The sequence below is a fragment of the Lacerta agilis genome, chromosome 3 (assembly GCF_009819535.1).
Source record: "Lacerta agilis isolate rLacAgi1 chromosome 3, rLacAgi1.pri, whole genome shotgun sequence".
In the NCBI taxonomy this organism is placed as follows: domain Eukaryota; kingdom Metazoa; phylum Chordata; class Lepidosauria; order Squamata; family Lacertidae; genus Lacerta; species Lacerta agilis.
The window spans coordinates 66,042,699-66,066,872 of NC_046314.1; the positions used below are offsets into that span (position 1 = coordinate 66,042,699).

Consider the following 24,174-nt stretch of genomic DNA (forward strand, 5'->3'; position numbering starts at 1 on the left):
TTAAGGCTACCAAGAACATTGGGGGGGGGCAGATCACTGTCCCCAGAGGAACATGGGGACAGCCATCTTTTTCTCTGTGGAATTTCCCATGAAGATGCTGTAGGTTACTATGTATGGCAGCTTTCTGGGAACATTTCAACATAGTTTGAAGGGTATTTTAGCACTCAGACACAGAACTGCTCTAAGTGACTGTAAAATGTTGAAAAAAAGAGGCAGCCCTTGAACCACCTCATAATACAGTAGGCCTACATCTCGTGCAGTTTGGTTTGTTGATTATGTGACTTACTGGTAATCTGCAGGTGTACATTCCAATCTGTGCATAGTGTCTGAGGGAGATGAAATTTAAAAGTTGTTCAAGACACAGACTCCCCCTCTGTCCGTACCTATGGGTATGTTAGGCAACGATATGGTTGTGGCGTACCTGTTTACTTAGGCTTTTTGGTTTTTAATGCTCCTCTGTTTCAGCTCCTCTGTTTAGCTGTTATTAGTTGTCTTTATTTGCTGTTGATTTAAGAACTGTCTTTTTGTTTTACTGACTTAAAAAAATAATTACCTTCTCTCTTCGCCCCCTCAACTGGGCCCATTATTGGTACCAATGAAAGGTAAACTATAAATCTTTAAAGCAAATTATTAAATATATGTGGGAGGTGATAGAGCCTCCCATGGCAGATAGGGCAGGTAGATTGTGGAATGGGCCCCCTCAGAATAGATTGTGGTCCTAATGCTTGAGCAGCAGAACTGTCAATACTGAGCCAAAAGGATTCTGGTATTGTAATTCGGCACAGTAAAGAAATAAAATAATGAGTACTGGGACTGTCACATTTTACAAGTTGTTTAAGAGAGAATAATGATTTAGCAATGAGTGAAGAGAACTATCTGAACCTATGTGTTCTGAACAGGGGCAAGTAATTTTGTCTTGATCTTTGTTTCTACTTCCACAAAATAGAGATAATTACTTACCACACAGGATTACTTAGTGAGCCTCTTAAAAATTCTTTACAAATGAAAAAAAAAAATCAGCTCAATATCAGTGTATTATTCTAATAAAGATGGCATTGGATTTATGGTGCCTCGTGGTAATTTATGGAACTAATTAAAAACTGAGTAGGTTGTGCAGAGTTTTAAATGCCTAATCAGTTAGTTGAAGACCACCTACCTTTGCGAAGACGCACACTCCACACGGTAACATCCCCCAAGAATTTATGATTAAAATAATAAAAGCCATGAAATAAAGTATAATCCTGATGTTAAATTTCCAAGATAAAACAGTTTGCTGAAATTGGGAAGTAATTAGAACATATTGTTTGATAGCATTTTTAAAATTGCAAGCTGTTTCATGTACTTTTGGGCCGACTCTTTGGAAAGCACTTTTGGAGCATGGCCCAAGTGCAGACTGCAGCATGAAAAGTAGCTCAGTTCTTTGGGTTGTGTGGCCACTATGAATTGGATATACTAGCTAAGTTCATTGAAGCTGAGCTCATAAATTAACTGGAATTAGTTGGAATTCTTCAGGTGGCACCTGGAATGAGAGGCAAAATTTTAGGACACCCCCCACCTCCATACACAAAAACCCTTTTCCAGCTCAGATCAACATCCAGGCCAGAAAAGCATTCCCAGATTCCCTTCTCTTGGCCAACCCTGACCATCAGATCCCAAAACACCTTCCTCATCTGCACATGGAGACGATGGCAGAAGGAGCATTGGAGAGCAGGGAGGAGAGTTTTTTTCCTTCTGTCTCCATCACCTTAGTATATGCCACAACAAGCATCACCACTATTCTTGCAGCATATCACGGCTGAGAGAACTGTGTTGCCTGAAATGCAATGACATTTGGATAAATTCCATTCCCTATGAGGCCACTGCCCTTTCAAGTCTCTTGACATGCCATGGAGTGTGTCAAGACAAGGAAAGAAGGGAATGCTCTCCTCTCTGCTGTTGCTGCTACTGCCAGCATCCTGACTTTTGCAGGTAAGTAAACAGAAAGAGGGACGCGGGTGGCACTGTGGTCTAAACCACAGATCCTAGGGCTTGCCGATCAGAAGGTCGGCGGTTTGAATTCCCGCGACGGTCCCTGCTCCTGCCAACCTAGCAGTTTGAAAGCACGTCAAAGTGCAAGTAGATAAATATGTACCGCTCCAGCGGGAAGGTAAATGGCGTTTCCGTGCACTGCTCTGGTTCACCAGAAGCGGCTTTGTCATGCTGGCCACATGACCCGGAAGCTGTCTGCGGACAAACACCAGCTCCCTCGGCCTATAGAGCAAGATGAGCGCTGCAACCCCAGAGTCGGACACGACTGGACCTAGTGGTCAGGGGTCCCTTTACCTTTAAACAGAAAGATAGTGGAGAATCTGTTAGGGAAAGGGGGCTAATTTCATAAACCCCTCAAATTGTATCAGGAAATGAACTGGTCAGTTCTGGTTGCAGTGGAGGAATCAGTTCATTTGCAAATCATTTTAAGGAGAGCATAGGGAAGGCCAAGGTTCACTCATTTCTACTAAATACATAAAATAATAATAGCAGCAGGGAGAAGAGCAGGCCAACAAGGAACAGGAGCAGAGACATGTACCAAAATCTCAACAATCACTAAGTGGGTTTTGTTTTTGGTTTTTTGGTTAGAGACCACATTTTATCCTCACTTCCATAATTTACTGGTAGATGTCAAGTTTTGCTAATACATGCCGGTATATTCTAGAACCAGCATGGCTACATGATACAAAGTGTGCATAACTATGCAGAGCAGCAACTTGGGCTGTACATATCAGGCTAACAGTTGTGTGGTGAATGGGGACCCAAAAGGGGCTGTTAGGTGCAGTACTACACTGTGCTAGCATTTATTTCCTGAGACCCATTGCATTTATTTCCTATGACCCATTGCTGGACCCAGTCATAGTTTTGAGTTTGGGGGAAGGGCCATAGCTCATTGGTAGAGCATCCCAGATTCAATCCCCAGCATCTCCAGGTAGGGCTGAGCTGGATGGACCTAATGGTGTGACTCAGGGTATAAGGCAATGCCTTATGTTCCTAGTTGCAGTAGACTAATGACTTGCCGTACTTCTTATAGAGTGCAATATGGCAATCTGTGCTTTGGCATTGGAATGGTGAAGATAAAGCATGGCACCTAGTCTGATCACAAAACTGTTGCTGTGGCAAATCCATAATTCATTCCCAGACTAGCCACATGATCCAGCACTGAATGTCCATGAAAAAGGCATGAAAGGTATTTGCAGAAGGAAGCAACCAACTGCAAAGCAAGGACAATTGGTGCTTGATGGTGGTAATCCTATGAGGGCTAGCAATGGCCTGGGATTCAGGCTTCTCAATAAGGGGTTGAGCCAAGGTTGTTGGGTGGGTCCCTGTGTGAATTCTGGGTACCCTAGAAGTCTGCCTTATGGCAACAAATACATTTATTCTGTACCACAGGCAGAAAATACTTCAAAATGGTGCTATTTTGGTGTTGACGGCACAGCCTCATCATATGGGTACGTCTGAAAGAGCACAAACCAGAGCTATCAACAGCAGCCACCCATCCAAACATTTACCTGGGCTTTCAGATCCTGCAAAAAAAAAAAACCACTATGTTGTAAGCCACCACCACCAGTGCTAGGCATGAGGATTTCATCGCTGCACATCACCCTGTTGCAGAAGCAAACTTCCAAATACAGGCCCTTTTCCAAAAAGATGGTCTGCACCTGGGTGCCTGTTTTCATATGGATGTACCCCTTGCATGGGTCAACAGTTTCACAGAGAAAACAAAAGTCCTAGTCTCTCACCATGATGGAAATGGAGAATGAGGAACAGAATGAGATTGCCACAAGTATAAATTAGTTTTGCATTTTTGATTGTCTAATGCATTTTTTTCCAAAGCGGCTTTCCTAGTTGGCATGCTCATAACTACACAGGTGGCACAGAGATATGTAATTAATCTCCCCCCCCCATCCCGTCTCTCTCTCTATCCCCCCTCCCCACCCACGCCAAAATAATACATATCATAGCCAGATTTTTTAAAAAAGCATTCTTCCTGGCTTCTGTAAGCTCACCTGTAGTTTACTGACACACTCATCACTCTGTTTCAAAGCTATCAAATGGTTTTCACACTGCACGAGAAATTAATAATAATCTTGCAAATCCAGCTCCTGATGAGTTAGCCAAGAGGAGGCATAAAGAATGCAATGTCAGGAGAACCCCATACTTATGCATCACTTCAAAAACTGCTGAGAATGGTAAGAAAACCAAGAGGATTTTACTTTACTATTATTCTCTCATATGCTGGGGAGAGGTTGAAAATGGTAAAAAAAAATGTGATTATTCTGTACTTAGTAAAATATGATTGATATTGGAGTTTTTTGTTCAAGGTCTATACCAAAGTACTATTGAGTTCTGAGACATGTTCCCATTCTCTGGCTATATTTAAAGCATTTTCATTGGAAATTGCATAAGAAATCCAACAGCTGTCTTAAACCATTTTGCTGGAAGGAAATCAGCAGGGTAACGTCAGTCATATTAATTACTTGCAGGAGGAAGGTAAGCGGAAGAACGAATTAAAAACAACAGGTTTTATTTTCTTCCCCCCTCCGTTCTGTCCCCACCCGCAAGAAACCTAGAAGAGAATAGTTGCAATTTCATTTGCTTTTAAAGCACAGCACTTGGTAATAAACGGCCCCTGCAAATGTGCTGAGCAAACACCTTCGCATTCATCAATATGCGGGAGCTGTTTATTGCCTCATAAACTTGGAAGCAAGTGATATTGTCTCTTAAATCAATGGCTGCCTGGACATCCTTGGCACTGGAGAAGAACAGTACATACAGACAACGTTGATACTTAAATTAATGACTCTGGTAATGACTGAAAGGTGCTTAGTCACTGATGGAAAAATTAGGCACAGATCTAAAATGTTCTCAGCATACTTAATATGTGTACTACAAAACAAAGGGAATGGATGAGTACAGGGGTGTGTGTAATAGGGGTGTGTGTGTGTGTGTAGGTGTGTGTAGGTGTGTGCATCTCACTGCAATGACCGTAACCAATTTTAAGCAAAGGTTAGTCTGTTAAGACAAACAGAACCAGGCTACTTTTGCTTCTTCCAAGCTAATGCCAAAATCAGTATTTAAAATGAATGTTAAAAAACACCCATGGCTGGTTGGGAGGAATGTAAATTGAATTAGCTTTTTGCCACTTGCAATTAGATTTAAAAGCCCTTAACTATTTAAATTGTAGGTCTGAGCTGGTTGTTGTAACACGTTAGATCAGACCAATACCGAATGGCTATAGTGCAGATATACCTCAACAGATGGGAAGTCAGAGATCAAGATCATCACAATATGGTCTTGTGTTGGCCATAATCCAAAGTCATAGCATAATGAAAAGTTGCCTTTATTCCAAGTCAATTTATCTATTTAGCCTAGTATTTCTACTTGGACTGGCAGCAGCTCTCCAGACCCCAAGAAGCAAGTCCAGTGAAGGAGCAGGACACAGAAGCTTGGCATAATAGTTTCACTCTTTTCCAAAATAATCCACTGTCAAAAAATTCACTAGCCTGCAGAACCAGCATTGTCTTTTGTTCTTCAGTCCCTTTGTTAAACCCCACTGTTCTGTGGGGATTTTTAAACAACCCTCCATGCAATGTTTTTGAAATATTCTGTTTATGCAAGGAGAAACCAGCCCAACCTTGTTTCACCAAAGGTTTGTTGATGATGGTGAGGGTGGTGGAAAACCACTTATAGTGTATATGACCAAGAGTATAGAGCAGTTCATAGAAACCAGAAACCCTTGTTTAGCATTTCAAAATGTCTAGACCTTTTTCCAGTTTTGTGTTTTAGTGTTACTTACTTGAGTAAAATTAAACATCTTGACAGATTAATGAGGAAAATGCAATGAGGTGCTTGTAGTTTGCCTTAAAAAGATGAGGAGTTGCACTGAAACTTCAGAACAATAACACCTAAACTTGTAGCAAAGCTTTTATATTGGGAGAATCCTGTTTTTTTCTTTCTTTCTTTTTGAAGCACTTGTTGACAACCATACTAGCAAAACCAAAATTAATAGTCTTTGCCAGGCACTACATTAGCTTAAATTGTATTGACACATTAGAGCAGAGGGAGGGGACTTTCGGAGGGGTGTAAGAAATTATCCCTGCATTTGAGAAATTAAGAGTGCTAGATGTTTGGCTCAGTGAAAGAATTACTGAGATTCTGGCAGTGTCCTGAAATGCTTCTAAAAAGAAAAGTTATTTTGTTAAGGATAGGTGTGGAAGGCCAGCTTTTTAACTGAACTTCATAAGAGAAGGCATTCTGATGGAACCCAGCAGGGAAGAGTTCGTTCAAAAGTACTTGCGATCATCCCTTTTCCTAATGAAGACCCCAGAATAGCCACTAGACATTGTAAGAATGGCATTCCGTTTGACACCGATGACCTTCCTACACTCGTCAGCAAATATTAGCTTCAATTATATTTATTTATTAAATTATATCCCACCTTTTCTCCAAGGTGCTCAAGGTAACATAAATAGCCCCCCCCCCCACAGCTTGATGTTACATTCACAACAAGTCTGTGAAGTTGGCTAGGTTGGGATGTAGTGATTGGTAAGGTCACCCAATGAGGTTCATGGCTGAATGGGGATTTGAACTCAGGTCTCCCCAGTGCAAGTCTAGTACACCACACTGGCTCTGATTGTTTGTCATTTCAACAACATCAACAGGTCACATTTCACTGCCGTTCTGCATATTAACCTAGGGATGTAAGGGTTCTCCCCGGTTTCTCAGAGCTGAAATTAAGAAACTGCTTTTTCTTCTGCCACCACCCCTCCAAGGATGGACAAGCCCAGCTTGTGGCCTAACTAAACTGAACATAATCCACCAACCATGTAAGAAGGCCCAGCAGTGTTTCAATACGTTTTGTACTTTTGCTGCATGCTTTGGGGGAAAAACAGGATAAAGGAACACCAGGACAGAGGACAAGATTATACCTCAACGCTTCATTCTTGGTAAAATCATCACCTGCTAATTTTTTGTTAGTTTTTCCTTCATTCCCTGACACACACACCCCCCAATATTTTAGCCAATCATGGTCCTTCCTGAGGCTTCTAAAACAGCAGTTAAATAAGCTATCAGGAAAAAGTGGGTGTGGGGGCTCTGTGCCCCCCTACTAAGTGGCACACCATGCTGCAACCTTCTTGACATCTTGCCAGAGGCTGTGCTTTGTGCCATCAGTTTGGTGTGCTGCTTTCTGTTCCCCTCATTTCTCTCTTTCCTCCTTCTTTCAGCATAGGCTCTGACGTCTGTGCATAGTGGAAACAAAAATGGACTTGTTTTCATTATCTTAGAGGCACCAACCATTCAGTTCCTTCTCACTGACAAACAGGTTGCTCTAGGAATCCAAACATCACTTGACTGTTCGGAAGCTTGCATGTAATATGCAAAGCCTTTAAAAGGGACAAATGGCAGGAGCTTGTGTCTTTCAAATCCTTCCTGGGATGTGTAAATGTTAAACTGATTTGGCTATGCAGAGTTGTCAAAATTACATTGGCAGATTTTCAGCAAAGGTTAATGAAACTCAAATAAATAAGATGATGATGTTGCGCTCAGACACTCTATCATTCCATTATGCATCTTAAAAGTACAACAAAATGTTGCAATGCAGAGTGCTCCTTTTCAGGGTTCCACCCCAACTAGCCATGTCCTCCAGGATACACCAGGTCATTTCTCTTCCCACAGGTTTACGTCTCTCCCTCCTCCTCCTCAGTCAGTATTCTATGGTTACTGAGCAAGCTCAGTTCCCAATGGACTGTTTTGGCTATTTTGGAAAATAGAGGTTGTGTGTGTATCGTATTCAGGTGGTTTGCCAGGCGGGGCAAAGGGAAAATTCAACCTATAGATCTTCCTGATTTTTAAAATGCTGGCCAAAGAATGCCAGCCTTTACTCCTTCTAGCATTTGTTAAGAGTGATCAATAGTTTTAAATGTATTTGCAAAGTGTGGCATGTTCCTCTCTATGACTGCAAGCCTAGGTACACTTCCTTGTATGTAAACCCTATCATAATCAACAACTTTCTTCATAGTGAATGTATTGCTTTGCAATCAAAGAAGGCAGGGTCAGTTGCTAAGAGACTTCTTTTTTTACCTCTCCCAATTTGTGTCTTCGCTGGCAGGAGGAAAGGAGACTCTGCATTTTGTTTTGTTTTTATTCTACTGAATCCAACCTTTACCCAGACCCCTGGTGGAGGGGAAAACAATTGACTGGGTGGGGGTGCCCACGACACTTTCTCAAAATTCCAAATGTGCCTTTGGTCCTAAAAGGTTGCCCGCTGTACAGCATTCAGCTCTATGCTGGTTTTCAGTGCCAGAGCAAGGGAGGTGACAGTGGACCAAACACTTATTGTGATCATAAATTGTGCTTCAAAAGGCCATACCATCTAAGTCTGTAGTCCTATACACCTACTAGGGAGTAAGTCCCATTGGACTCAGGTGGACCTAGAGACGTATAGCGTTGCACTCATAAGAGCCAACTCCCAAGGGCCAAGGGCCCTTCAGTCCCCCAATAAAACACTTGAGGGGTTGGGGGCCCCCAAAGTTGATGGGCATTGCCATTCAAATGGTGTGTGTGTGTGTGTGTGTGTGTGTGTGTGTGTGTGTGTGCCATGTCTTGTGATCAATTATGTGGGGCGGGGCTTACCTGACCACACCCCCCCATATTTTATTCAAGTTGGCACCCCTGGTTGCATTGCAAGTTAATGAATTGAGATTTGACTTCTATGACTAAATAAAAATAAACAAAGAGGTTTGTCTTGCTTTAGGAAGAAGTGAGGCTCAATGGGCATCTGGACAAGATAAGAGTACTGTATTGGAATGCTAGTTTAATCTTTTTCCAATGAAATAACCATTCACTTAATCAGGATGGAAGCAGGATGAAAACGTTCCACTCAGCAGATAAATCCACCAGCTCCCTTATCCTATTTCCACCACTGCAAATGCATTTAGTTGTCATCTGGTATTTCTGTTTTCATTCTAATTCTTTCTGCCTTGTTATTCTGTCAGTTTCTTAATCTATTTACACTGACTTTATTTTTAGTATGTCTATTGTGACAGTAAATCCTAGAATTGCCTTCGGTGTTGTCTGAAAATGGCCATTATCAAATCATAATGCCTAGCCAGATGAAGTCCTGTAAGGGCCCTAGGCAATCACTAGGCATCCTCAACAGCTGCCTGCATTTGAGTCCTGCATATCAATTCTCACCTTGGAGGGGGCCCTGCAGTATTATCAGGAGTGGAGGAGGAGGTAAGTAAGTGTATTTATTAAAATTTGGATTACAGCTCGGCAAAGTGCTCCTTACTTTATTTATGAAAGCTTTTTAGTCTGCACATTAATAAAGCTGCTATCTCAATCTTTTATTGGTAAACTATGTAAAATGCAAATGATCTGGAATCCAATTAATTTCTAGAAGGTTGCAGCTGTTTTGAGTCCTATTCACAAAGACATGTGTGTGGATGTGGTTGAATGTGCCTGTGTTTGATTGCTAAGAAAATCAGGCTTTATTATTGAAGCCCCGACTTTCAAAATTTGAACTATTGTTCATCAGTAGTGCTAAATGCAAACAGATAATATCCAAACTGCATTGCTTGTTATTAAAAAGGCTATGAAATGTGGCTAATTCAGGACCAAGGCAAAGTCTAGGAGCTGCAAAAGAGTTGTTTCAAAATTTGTTCATTTGAGCAAAGTCAAAGTTTGATTTATGGTCTTCAGCAATGTATTATGAGATCTGCTAGTGCACTAGTGCACACATTTGCATAAACAAGTATCTTACATCACAATAATGTCAATTCTGGAGACTTAGCAATACTACTCTTGAGATTGTACTGTACGCAGTTGCACTTTAAAAGAAAGAATTGCATTGACTTTGATAAACTAGCTTAATTTGAGGATTTAGCATGGGCCAGAATTAGGCTGCTTGCTCCAAAGATTCAGCAGTAACCACACTGTTACCACAATTCTAATAGTTCTTTATAGATGAATAGAGGTTTAAAGGTGTTAGTATGCCAATATGAAATGGTTTATGAGCAACAAAATGGCTTTAAATACGATTGGTTGGTTGGTTGGTTGGTTGGTTGCATTTCTATCTCACCTCTCTTCCAATTGTACTCAAGGTTGCATACATTGTTCTCTTTCTCCCCATTTTATCTTCACAACAACCCTGTGAAGTAGGTTAGGATGTGAGACTGTGATTGACAAAGTCACCCAGTGAGTTTTGTGGTTGAACCCTGATCTCCTAAGTCCTAGTCCAACACTCTAACCGCAACATCACACAGGCTCACTTAATAGTAGAGGGGGTGATTACACCACAGCAGTAGGCAAGTCACTAAATATAAATGAAAAAAGTGAATATTCCCACAGTTAAAAGGCTGAATACTTCTGTTCTGAGGGAGCGGGTGGCGCTGTGGTCTAAACCACTGAGCCTCTTGGGCTTGCTGATCATAAAGTTGGCGGTTCAAATCTGCACAATGGAATAAGCTCCTGTTGCTCTGTCCCAGCTTCTGCAAACCTAGCAGTTTGAAAGCACACCAGTGCAAGTAGATAAATAGGTACCGCTGTGGCTGGAAGATAAATGACGTTTCTGTGTGCTCTGGCTTCAGTCACTGTGTTCCTTTGCGCCAGAAGTGGTTTAGTTACGCTGGCCACATGACCCAGAAAGCTGTCTGTGGACAAATGCTGGCTCCCTCAGCCTGAGATGAACGCCGTAACCCCATAGTCGCCTTTGACTGAACTTAACCGTCCAAGGGTCCTTTACTATTTTTACCTTTACTTCTGTTCTTCTGAGTCACTATTTTTGGCTCAAAAATCAAAATAGGAGAATATTCTTAGCCGTGGAACACAGTTACATTTGCTAGAGGTAATAAAACTTCCCAAGTGTAAATTCAGAGGAATGTTATAAAGAATAAGATGTTGACAAGGGTGAGGGGCTCAACTTTTGTATTAACTGGAGCCATTTAAATATCCTATAGATTAAATTTGATGAGCTTATGAGTATTTAGGAGGATTTAATGGACTCAAACCTCCCTTTCTCTCCCTCTTCCAGAAAGCTTCTGTTTTTAAGCCCATTTCTTATTTCATATTTTGGAGGGTTTCAAAGCAGCTAGATTAATTTTGTGCTTCAAAACAATTGTGTTAAAATGCTTAGAAAAAAGAGATTACTTTAAATCATTGCACTAAAGACTGATGAATATTATGCAATATAGCTGATATTTACTATAGAAAGAGGTGTTTATATAGTTATCCCGATATTTTCTGTCTCTCTCTCTCTCTCTCTCTCTCTTGGCAGAAATATATATACATAGGAGTTATCTCATTCTATCCCCACAACCACCCTATGAGGTACATTAGACTGAGAGAGCGTAATTGGCCAAGTGAGTTTCATAGTGTTTGGGTGGAAAAACAGATGAAGTACTTCCTTGGGGTAAAAGTCATTGATTTGGGTCTGCAGATAAATCTCGATCCCTAGAGCCCTGCAAGAAAAAAAACAAACTCATTGAGCTGGGAGTCAGTATTTTGCTAAGGCAATTGTTATGTCAGGGTAAGCATTTTGGTTTGCCATATGGAATGATTCATCTGTCTCTTTTCCCCATGCACTGCCAACCCCCCCCCCCCACTCCACCTGAGCCAATTTCAGGAGTTGGGGTGGAGGGAGGAGAAGCCTGTGGCACAAGTGGAAGACCTTGCTCAGTAGTTCTGCTGATGGGTGCCACTGGCTGAATCCTGCTCGTTTTTGAGAGAGGGACAGGAGAGAGGGAGAAAGAACAACAACTATTTCTTAGGAAAACTAAGCCCAAATTCAGTCTTGCCACTGTTACGATGTCATGTTTGGCTCCTCCGAGCTAATGAGTATGCCTAGCAATATTCATCAATGGAAAGTAGTAAGCACTTGAATCACAAAAATGTTCTATATCATGTTTTTAATATTATGTTGGGAGCCACCCAGAGTGGCTGGGGAGGCCCGGCCAGATGGGTGGGGTATAAGTAATAAATTATTATTGTTATTTTCTACCCGCATCAGGATCTGTTAAATTTATCCAAGGATACACAATAGTTTTTGGAAGACTTCCATTGACAATGTCATGTGGGCATCACATTTTGAAGGTCATCCATTAGAACAGCAACCCAAGAAACAATTGTAGTCATAATAATAACTGCTTACGTGCTTTATTAACAATTAGGCAGTATACAGTTCTGTTAATCCATGCTTAGTCATTTTATAGTATTTTAACTATGCATCAAGCAATATGGTGAGGCAGTTTAGAGAACAACATATGAAGTGCAATATCTGAAATCCAGATTTAGACATTCATTAAACACCTCCATAAAATCTGTGGTAATTCAGTTTAGCTTGGTCAGAGAGGAACTTGGGGTGATGACATGTCATTTTCAATAAATGAACATTTTTCAGTGAGTCCATTAAAAGAGAGAGAGAGAGGTAGAGTCTCCAACAAACATGCTAGCTTTTTACAGGACTGCGATTTGTTTGCCATTTTGTGCAAATGTGATAATAGAATCATTTCACCCTCAGTGAACAAGTAAAGACATGCTTATCTGTTTTAAAATCCAGATAGAGGAGTCTTCTGCAAAGAAAAAAAGAAGGACATTATTATCCCTTTGATCTTTGTCACTTACAGCATTAAATGAAAACCATTTTAAACAGTGGCATTATATTAAATGAATCTAAGTGCTCACGTAGGACTCAATCTATTGTAAGAGCATGGAGATAAAATCATCCAGGTTGGCTATAAGCCACCCAGTTCCAGCTCCTAGTCCCTGCTTTTTAGTAACATGTCCCCACAGTAGCTTCATCAGGGTCATCTCTAGATTATAACCCCTCCTCTGCCCAGCAAAAAAGCCATCAGTAACACCCTTAGCTTACTTTCTAATCACCTCCTAGTTGCCCTACCTTGAAAACCACCACTCAACTGAGAGGTGTGCTATAGGAGAGGTCAAATAGAGAGAGTGAAAGCTTTTAGCATCTCAGAGTGTTTGCTGTAGTTGACATTCATTTCCCTGCCATGAATGGACCACTGCTTCTGCTATATAGGCAAAATTATTTTCTCCCAGGATAAACACTGAAAGTGCACACAACACTGTATGGGCTGGCCATGTATTGGTGACTGCCCATCAGCTGTTTGAGTAGGCAGGCTGAAGCACCCTGTGCAGCTGCAGTTAAAGGCTGCATCCAGGTTCCTCAGCAAGGGTTACTATGAAGGCTCTGAGAAGCAACAACAGCATCTAGCTTCTCTCATGGCAACAGCAAATGTGGCCTTTTCAGGATCTTTGTCTTCATTTTTACCTACTGTGTAGCTTAATAGTAGAACCTATGTTGTTTTGCACACACAGAAACTCCCAAGTTCAATTTCTGGCATCTCCAGGTTTTGGGGGGTCAGTTTGGGTATATGAAGGTAATGTGAAAGTTATCTGCCTTCAAGAACCACTACCAGTCACAGTAGATGACACTGGCAGCTGCTTACAAATTCCTGCCAGGTGCCCAGGCCAATACATGCTTACTCAAAAGCAAGTTCTCCTGTGTGAATAGGACATTATGTGGGGGGCTCCCAGACCCCTTGGACTGGCATATTTCTACCCTATTGTGCCTATAGAAAGAGTTGTGGGTCCTGCAGTCACCTCACTGACCCTTTCCCCAGCTAGTTCTTATTCTTCTCTTTTGTTTCCCATTCTCTTCAACAACAGTCTCCAAAATGTGGAGCTTTCCCTCTCTGCCCCATCCTCTGAGACATAAAGGCCCCTTCCACGTCCTCTTCTCTGACAGGTGAGTTTCATGGCACAATAAAGGCCCTCGCCAATCAAAGCATCCAGAATTAAGAGGGGAAGCAGGATTCTCATTCAGAGTTATGGGACTATTACAACCTCCCACATTACTCCTGGTTCATTTGCAATCAGCTTTTTCATTATCTTTCAGCTACACCGGTCCAGAATTATGTTAATTGCCTATTAACTACAGTTGGGTGATTCATTTATTCTTTTAATTTAGAGTATCGATAATGGATCTAACCTCTATTTTGCTTTTAAAACTTTTTGATACAGTCTGTGCTGTCAGTGCAGCGACAGTGAAAACACAATGTCAATACCGTCACTACTCCTCAAGATCATGCAATCTCTCTAGGCAGCATCGCATCCTATATCTTTGGCGTCTCCTTGGACAGCTTTAAGTGGCACTTCAGCAAATTGTAGGGAAAAGTCACCCTACTCCCCCTTTTGCTGTTCCTTTATGTTTAAAAATAGGTTTCAGCTGGAGTGTTTTCAGAAATCTTTCTGACTTTCTTTCAGCCTGTAGCATTCTTATACTTTTCAATATAGAGTGGCTTGGATGGCTCAGACATGGGAACTACAGTCCTTCCCAGAGATGTGTACATAGCTTTTGGAAGCAAATGGGATTTAGAAAAAAAAGTAACTGTGCTTGGATTATGAGCTCTTCTGTCCCTTTGAAGAAAGGGAATCTGTGCATTCAAAAGGGGGAAGATCCCAAGATCAATCATCAGGATCTCCAGTTAGGGCTAGGAAGGCCTCCTGCCTACCCTTAGAGAGCTGCTGCCAGCCAATGTAGTAGATGATACAGAACTAGACGACTTGCTAGATGACAACCTATTTTCCTATGGAAAGATTCCATGGAATGATATGTCTTTATGACTTGTAAGGGGGGGAACTGCAATGGGATAGTAGTGTGCAAAACTCATAGGTAGCATTCTGCTTGATTTTCCAAGCCCCAAACAGCAGCTTTCAATTAGAACTCCATTTGTTGGTTGTCTAGTTTCATTGTATAGTATAATCACTAGGTGCAATGGGGCTTTATTGTATTTGGGTGAGTCAGGAGTTTCTTGTTACCGTTCTGTTGAGGACAGATGACAAAGATCCTATTTACCTTCCAAACTCATAGCCTTCCAAAACATTGTCAGTTGCTCACTCCAGTTAAAGACTCCAGTTATTTGTAATGCGTATGCATTATGGAATATATATATATATATAGACTTAGGACTTCATAAACAATTGTTATTGTGCCTCATAAACAATTGTCATTGTGCCACTCTGATTTGGCACAGAAATCAGACTAAAGATGGTTTGGTAGAAGATTTAGATTATTGTGAGCATACAAATGATTTGGCACTAAATGATATGAGAATACAGGAATCACAAGAATGCATAATGCTCATTTCTGTGGAATAATTCATGAATAGATTCATGAGAAGGTTGGCAGGTTGCAAAATGGCAACCATAATTTTTCAGATCAGGGTTTGTTTACAGAACTGCACTATTCAGGCCTAATTACAACCACAGACACTTTTTTAATTATTTAAATTGTATTTATACTTTCCACCAAAGCATCTGGCAGTATTGTAGCCCTTCTATTAATCAGAAACATTGGAAGTGGTGATGACGTACACCTCCACCCTCAACTGATGTCACCTCCATGGATAGACTTTGTAAATGCCCAAATAGGGCTTTGGAACTTTGCCTCCAGTTATTCAAATAGGCCAGTGATATTTCCAGTGTGGGATGTGAACATAGGAGCCAACTCCTAGGGGCTGAGGGGTCTTCAGTTCCCCATAAGATATTTGAGCCCCCCACCCAAGTTGATGGGCATTGCCATTCAAATGGTGTATGTGCACTGCATCATGTGATCAATTATGTGGAGTGGGGCTTACCTCCCCCTCCCACAATATTTTGTTCAGGTTGGCACCCCTGTATGTGAACAAATTCTGGAAGCCAATCAATATATATATATAAATGTTCCTATTGCGTGTGTGGGTGTTACCAACTTGCTCCGTAACCGCTGGACCAGCAGCATCAAATTAGGACACAGCATTCCATGACCGTCAGAGAATAACATAGGATAATTAAATTTTAAAAAAACTACACCTGACATACCTAAAATAAAGAATAAACGCAAAAAATTGGTGCGCCTATTAGATGTCACCAGCAACAGCACTGACATTACAACCATCAACCAATAGAAAGGCGCCACCCAACTCCTGAGGCAACAACTTACAGCCGCCGCCTCAAATGGCTGTCCGCCATTTGCAGCCTTTCAGCCGCCGCCTCAAGGGGCCCGACAACGCATAACAAGCAGGCAGCTGTTCGCCGAGAGGCGGGGGGGCCATAGAGCTGCTACTACACAACCAAACATCAAGAGACAGGAGAGAAGCAGGGCTTTGAGGCCAGGTGGCGTTGGGAGGCCAGGTTGCTATGGTAACGTGGGGCAAAAATGGAGGCCACCAACCCCCGAAGAAGCCATCTGCGTGTGCGTGCATGCTTTCCCAGGCCACAGCAATCGACAGCCACTTTCCAGAACGTGAGCTCCATTTGCAATTATACAGCAGTAAGCAACAGAGTTTCGGGGTGACCAGGGAAAGTGCGGGGGAGGGGAAGGTAGCAGGCAGAAACGGGGGGAAGATGGAGAGGAGGCAGGCAGAAATTCAACGGGAGAAGCTGTGTGGAGGCAGTCAGAAATGGAGGGAAATACGGAGAGGAGGCAGGCGGAAATTCAACAGGAGAAGCTGTGGGCATGGACAGCTTACATTTATAAATATATATAGATCTTCCTTTTCCATTTCACAAAAAAAGCCACCACAACGCGTGGCCGGGCCAGTTAGTAACATATAAATGCTTATGCTGATGGTAGTTAGCATGACAATACACTGGTGTTGCCAAGATCTCATTCTAATATTGCCTTATAAAATTGTGCTGAGAGTTTTCTGAAGTATCTGTGGAGAATGCAAACCAGTTGGCATCATTTACCATTATTCGGCAATCTTATATATTTAATTGTGCCTAAGTAAGCCAAGCATAACAGGTTAGCATTTTACCTCTACATTGCATTTGCTTTGTATTGGTAAATATGATTTTGTAAGGCAGTGAGGAATTGAGACTGCAATTCTAAATGCACTTACCAAGGAGTGAATTCAGTGCCTTTCATCCTGAATTGCTCTTTTGCAAACAATAAGTTGCCTTCTTGTCACAGAAGAGACCCTGGTCCAGTGTAGGATCTCATTCGCTGAAAGGATGGAGGCAATGTTCACTTGTTCCCCTAAGCTCTCCTCCTACATTGCCTTTCCCACTGTTCTAGAGGGTTATTCTTCAACTGCCTAGACCAGATTTTTAAATACTGCTGGGGGTTGTAGGAAGAATGAGTAAAAATCAACTTCCTACTCCCCTTTGGCCAGGGGGAACATCCCATCAGAGGAGTTCCACTGACACAAACTTAGAATCCAAGTCTAGGGGATTTACTTCCAAGTATAGTTCCGAAGAATTGCACTGTACATCATATGCCGATTGCGTGTAGAAATTCTGCATGAATGTAACACAGCAATCTGTACTGTATACCCACATTGCGGAAAAGTGATGAAGTAACTTATTAAGTGATGTGTGACTATTATGATTATGTATTGGGTTTTTATATTTATATTTATTTGTTTTTTTGGAATCTTTAAGATAATATTTTAGTTTCCTTAGTTTCCTGTTGCTTTGAATGTATTCTTTGTATCTGATTTTCTTCAATAGTGTTTTATTCTGGATGGTTTTAGTTGATGTTTTAACTTGTTGCAAACCAATTTGAGGTTTTTTCTTAATAATATAAAGTGGTATAGAAATGAAATGAATAATGATGATGGTGGTGCTAATGATGATGTGGGGATTTCTTCTTTCAGCCTTTTAGTATCACTTCATTCTATATAATGATGGATGCCCTCCAGGCTCTCCCCATTTGGCCCGTGAGTTTGCAAAGCCCTGTGTGTTGAGCTTTGCAAGGGCCAATGATCACCCAAATATTAAGGCTTGCCAGGAGCCTGTGCCTTTGCCCACATGACTTTATTTCAAACCATGCAGGCATACATGGGTCACCTGATTTCATTGTGACATCAGGTGATTGATTACCTGTCAGCTTCGGCCCATAGGTTATGGGGGCAATCAGGATCTGGCCTGTGGCATAACAATGGTCAATATCTATTTAATCATTTCTTTAAATAATTTATATTTTGCTTTTCTACACCAGAGTGTACTCAAAGCAGTTTACAGTAAAACAACAGATAACAAAACTCAAAATTATAAAAATGAAGCAAACCTATTGACTGACTTTGATGAACTAGAGTCCACCTCTAGTTCATTAAAGCTTATGCTGCAATACATTGGTTGGTGTTTAAGGTGCCACAAAACTCATTGTTGTTGATACAGTGAACACACTTTTCATATTTTCCATGGAACATTTTAAATATTTTAATTAAGATTTATTCCCTTCATTGTGTTTTGTAACTAGCAAAGATAATTAGAGAAAATATGACTCTCTGACTATTTTCAAAATTATTGTAAGCTGCAGGCACATCTTATTAGACAATACTGAAGAAAGCAAGGATGAAAGCGGAAGGCTGGTGTTTTGGCTTTATAGCATTCTTAGGTCACCCTCTGCTGGACAACAAATGAATAGCTATGGATTTTCTGCAAAATATTTTCCCCCTCCCTTAATCTTGTTGGTTTAGTTTTAGGGACTCCTTGGCACTTTCTGAATATCCAGGCATTTGTTCTTGGCTTAAGTGCTGATAATGTTGCCTAGTTAAAAAATATAGGAATACAGTATTTGAAAATATTTGTGATTGGTTTGCCAAGCAGTGAAAAAACATCCACTGTGGCTCAAGTAAGCTCTTTATGGGGGTCAGAGCCTTTAATAAAACAAGGGCATAATAGAACAGTAGCAAAGGAAAAGTAGGATGTATTTTGGAAGAGAAAACATAAACTCAGACATTTTTTTAAAAAAGAGAGAGTTTTGTTCTTGCTCATTAAATATTTGCAAGCTGTCAAGACAGGATTTGACAGCTATATCCAAGAAATGTGATACAAGCATAAATAGCTCAAACCTACATCTCAGAATAGCTGGCTGGACTTCATAACCTCTGTGTATAACACAACTTGAGTTGGCAATATGGAAACACATGGGCAAGATGTCCAAATTGAGGCTTATAGAATTTTATTGCTAGCCTGCTAAACCTCTACTAAACCTCTTCTTTCCTGAGAGAAGCAGGTCTGTGGCAGATGTTTATTGTGTGTTTTCAAACATGAAATTCCTTGCCTATTTAGCTCCAGGGATTTTTATTTTTATTTTGCTCCGATTAACCTTCTGGACTTTTTAAAGGCATTATTTTCCAGGGCCAGCCCTACCATTAGGCAGAGTGAGGTGGTAATCTCAGGCAGCTAGTTGTGGGTGTCATGAAAAAGCTGCAAATTGTAAGTTATTAAATTTAATATGATTGCGCTTTTCCTCCCAGGCAGAGGCATTTGTTAGACGTTCTGCTTCAGGTGCCAAAAATAACTTGGTCAGCCTTGGGCACGATACAACTGATTGGTGGGGTGGTGATTTGCTCATCTGCCTCGGATGGCAAAATGTGTCAAGCTGGGCCTGTTTGTTTCTTATTTGTATTTATGGAGGGGAGGGAAGGATTGAGGTGCACCTTGTTGGGCCTATCCAAGAAGGAATGAGCTGAAGGGAGATGATCGTATATATGAGTTGTATATACTTTGGTACATATAAGGAAATTGATACAAAAACTGAATCACTCTCTCTTTGTACAATTATTTTCCTTTCTAGAGAGAATGACCACTGGAGCTACACACAATGGGCATAGCATGCAAATTTAATGCCACCTACCATGACTGACTAACAGCTTTGGCATAGATTAATGTCTCCCATAAAATTCACCCTCTCCAGTTCATGTTTTTTGTATAAGGTAACATGCTTTAGTCACAGTTTGAATGCAAAGAATTGAATCTGGCCCAGGGACACCATACGGTGGTGTAATTCATATATTGAAGCAATTCAAAGGAAGTGCAATTTATGTAATTCTAGACTCCCTGAAGGAAAAGTTCAGTGGGATTGACGAGAAAATTAAGTTTCAAATAGACTTATTGGTCCATCCTATATAGCATATATGCACACTCGCTGCAGAATGATTAAAAGCATTGCAAAGGTTATAATCTTAAATTCAGACACAAATACATCAGCTGGAAGTCAGTTCTGTTGCAATCAGGCAGGCTTAACATCTGAGAAATGAGCCATTTGTATTGAGGCAACTGTATTTCTTCAGGAGCCTATTTATCTTCAGCTAAGTATTTTCAAAAGGAAGAAGACCTTTGGAATTGTTCAAGAGGCATAAATCCAAGATGGTTCATCCTGCTGTCTGCCGTCTTTATTCCTTAGCTCTGTTGCATGCTGTGATTAACAGAAGGAAGCAATAGAGTTGTATATAGCTTTTATTAGCGATTCCTTAATCCTAAACACTTCCTTGGATTTCAGTAGAACCTTTTCCTGTGTGACTTTAGAATTGGCATCTCAGTTTCATACTTGCTATGAACTCTGTTCAACATGCACCATTGGTGAAAACAGATTTAGACATTAAAGAGGAATGTTGTTAGTGGAATTCACAGTAATTTGCACATTCAGCTGGCAGTAGATATTTGAAACATCCCAACTGGAATTTGCACCAGCTATGTGCAGTTTTACAGCCTGTGGAAGTGTCTTGCACAAGTTCACCTTTTTGTGAGTGGTATTCAACTAAATAATTGTGCTAGTAAGGAATAACACGACTGCAACAAGACTTCCCCCTCTCTTCCCCTCGCATGTACCCCCACCACCCCGAAATCTGATCCAGAGGGTTGGGGTAGCTCCAGAAGAGATTTAGAACATGCACAGAGGGAGGAGAGGAAGAACGTTGCACAAGGAGAAATCCTTGCACTGATGGAACGGTTTGCTTAGCTTTAGTGCTATGTTGAATGAAACGCTATATTTCCAATAAGTTGCTGTTAGACAAAAGCAGAAGTTTCTGCACTAATGAAAGGTTGTACTTCTTTGTTCATTCATTCTATCTTTCTTAAAATATCTGCATGCTGCCCAAAGTGACTAATGGACATTCAATCATAAAATAATAAAAAGTAATTATAAATAAAACATATTTAGAACACCCAAAGTCATGAATCTGTGATAGACAGACTATGATTGACTATTTTGACGTTAAAACTAAGTTAGTCCAGCAATCCTGAAATAAAAAAATATTAGGAGAGTTTTGTTTCCTTTTTCCACTGGCTTTTTAAAAAATTCATATGAGCCTAAATTAAAGACAAGATCCACAGAAAGCCCTGTGCATTATCTCCGATTCCCTAGAGAAACAGTCAGTTCTTTTACTTGTTGTTCAGATGTTCTTGCTGCTGTCTTTTCAAAGGCTTCAGGTTCTTTTGAACTTATCAGGCTCTTGGCTAAAAAATGCCAGCGCTCTCTCTCTCTTCCCCTCCCCACCTGCCTTAATGAACAGCGAAGAGTAGCAAAATAGGAAACTGAATTATAGTCTCTAAAAGCTGGAGATGTAACTGATAATATCCAGTCCTTTTACTTTAAGCTAAAAAAAAAAAGAAATGTAAGAATTTAGTAGAAGGTAATGTTGCTGTGCAGTAGCAGCTGCTTCCTAAAATGAAGGTGGGGGGGGGATCAAATGTGTTGTTGCAGTAACATTTAAATGTTCCAACTGTGTAGACGGGGGTCCTGCTGATGAGAATCAGGAGAGCGTTTTCCAATTGCACAGGAAAGATCATTCTCTCCACCTAGGGAAGCAAAAAGCATTACCATAGTTTAAAGGCACATTGCAGCCTGGCAAGAGTATTTGAGGATGGCTGGCCCAGGATGAGGAGTGTGGTCTAGAGAGTTGGGTGGAGGCAACCTGAGGAAAGGCCCAAGTGCTGGAAAGAAAGGCATGGAGGGCTCACTTCTCCTATTGGCCCAGTAGAATACCAGTTCCATCCTCTAATTACCTTTATGTGTACAAGAGCCCCAATGTCTGTATGGAACTCTCCTGCCTACAGATACTTTTCACTCCAGTGACGGGAACAAACAATTTTTTTACACCCTTTCTGTGTGATCAAATAGGTTAGGATTTACAGGTTTCAATGTTGCAGTAAAATGGGCACATCATTCATTTTAAGTTCTCCCATTAGTAACTGGTTCCACACCAAGTCAGGAATCTCAAAGAACAGCATAATATATATGGTGATCTGATTATTGGCCTGGCCAAAATAATAAATAAATAAATAAAAGTATTTTCCTGGCTGAATATGTTAGAAGAAGCAATCAAGTAACTCAAATGTAGTTAAGCGGTAAGACCTGGGCTGAATTTTCTTTTCCCCCCGGTGACATTTTGCTGGAAACGACATGGCTCAATGGAATCAAATCTCTCTTTGCCGACTAGTCTGCCAAATTTCATTCAAATCCAAACATTTATAGTTCATTTACATTTTTAAAAAGCTCTTTAATCAAGGTAATATTTACTGCATCATTATGCCTGAAATCAAGACAGGATGTTCATCAGAGTATTTGGATCTAAACCTGCTTTCACCATTGTGTCCACTTTAATCTACAGGAGTCTGCTACAGCTAACAAAACAGATATGAAAGCAGCATCTTTGGACCTTGAAACTATAAATCAGGGGTCAGCAAACTTTTTCAGCAGGGGGCCGGTCCACTGTCCCTCAGACCTTGTGGGGGCCAGACTATATTTTTTTGGGGGGGACCAATTCCTATGCCCCACAAACAACCCAGATATGCATTTTAAATAAAAGGACACATTCTACTCATGTAAAAACATGCTGATTCCCAGACCGTCCGTGGGCCGCATTTAGAAGACGATTGGGCCGCATCTAGCCCCTGGGCCTTAGTTTGGGGACCCCTGCTATAAATGATGGCATGGAAATATTAATTGCTCCTGTTGAATAATCATGTGATCTGAAACACTGGTGTGGGTGAATGGAACCTCTGCTTGTACCTTAAGTCTGTATAGGTCCATTTCCCAAGTGATTTTATTTTTATTTTTTGTGGTTGACGCTGATCCTAAAATCAATAGGACATCTGTCTAAGTTAAGCTTGGGATGCTACAATATTAGAGAACTTCTCCGAAGGTACTTGAGAAGAGGTTGGCTATACCCCTTTCTGATATGGCTTAGATCTGAAAAGCCCGTCTCAAATGAGACAGACCCACTGGTGTCCATCTAGCTCAGCAAATTCTATACTGACAGTGACTCTCCAGGATTTCAGATAGGAAATTTCTCCCAGTTCTGCCTGCAGATGCCAGGGACTGAACCTGTGATCTTTTGCATGCAAGCAGATGCTCTACCACTGAGGTACGGCCTTTTCCCCAAAGGTGTTTTCTTCCTCTGCTTGTTCTAGGAGGCTTGCAGCATCTTAGCACCAACACTTAAGCATCATGAGCTCATTCCTAGGACTGCCAAGCCAAATGTAGTTAAACGACTACTGCACTCAAGGCAAAAGGGAATTGGCATTAGGCTGGTGTGGGAGAATTAAGGGATTTCTTGCATTTTTGTAAGCAGCTAGCTATTCTGTGAAGAGATGTTGTTATTAAATATGTGTTTCACTGTAGGTTTCCAGTGCAGGATCTTGAGAACATGCAGGGCCTTATGCTTTCCAAGCAAATAATAATAATCTCGAACTCCATTTTATTGTTCATCAGAACCAGCTTATGGCTTTGTCTCAGAACAATTCTGAAAACGCAGTTCAAAACTTTGAATGGTTAATTCACAGTGGACTGAAACATCACATGTCTGAAGAATGCAGGGTAAGAAGTGCTCCGAGTATAGCCATTCTCTTCAGTCAGGGCTCTACAAACATATCCAGATCCACCACATAGGAACAAATATAGTTTGAAAGCATCACCACTTTACAAAGGAGGCACCTGTCAGCATTAACACTGATTGTAAGACCCTAAAACTTTAGGAGTCACACTATATCATCAGATACAGCCTTTCTATTACCATACCACTATAGAAGAATACAATTTTGAATTCAAACACTATACCACTATGCCAGGACCCACTTTAGATCTTCATTCTTCCCGAAAAATATCTTAGTGTTTCCAGAGCACTTAGCTATTTGTTTGCCAAATAGCATTGTCTCGTTCTTTGATTAGTATTATTGTTCTGAAGAAACATATAATATGGGAAACTGTAATTGTTTTCATAGAATGATTCACTTCAACGTGCAGAAATTATGTTGTGTCCTATTGGTAACTGTGTGCATCACATCCTTCAAACACCAGAAGGATATTGTCTCTGTAGTAACTGCATGATTGTTGTTAATTGCTGTTTTCCTGCA

At 40.9% G+C, this 24,174-nt stretch overlaps 1 long non-coding RNA gene across 2 annotated transcripts; it reads left to right on the forward strand.

Annotated features, from left to right (window-relative positions):
- The first annotated feature begins 4,201 nt into the window (after positions 1-4,201).
- On the forward strand, positions 4,202-22,498 carry LOC117043884. Of its 2 annotated transcripts, none has more exons than XR_004426248.1 (3): positions 4,202-4,220; positions 19,616-19,754; positions 22,431-22,498. It is a non-coding gene; the product is annotated as an uncharacterized LOC117043884 (long non-coding RNA). The 2 variants fall into 2 exon arrangements; XR_004426247.1 differs by lacking the exon at positions 4,202-4,220 and adding an exon at positions 13,622-13,795.
- Positions 22,499-24,174: the final 1,676 nt, after the last annotated feature.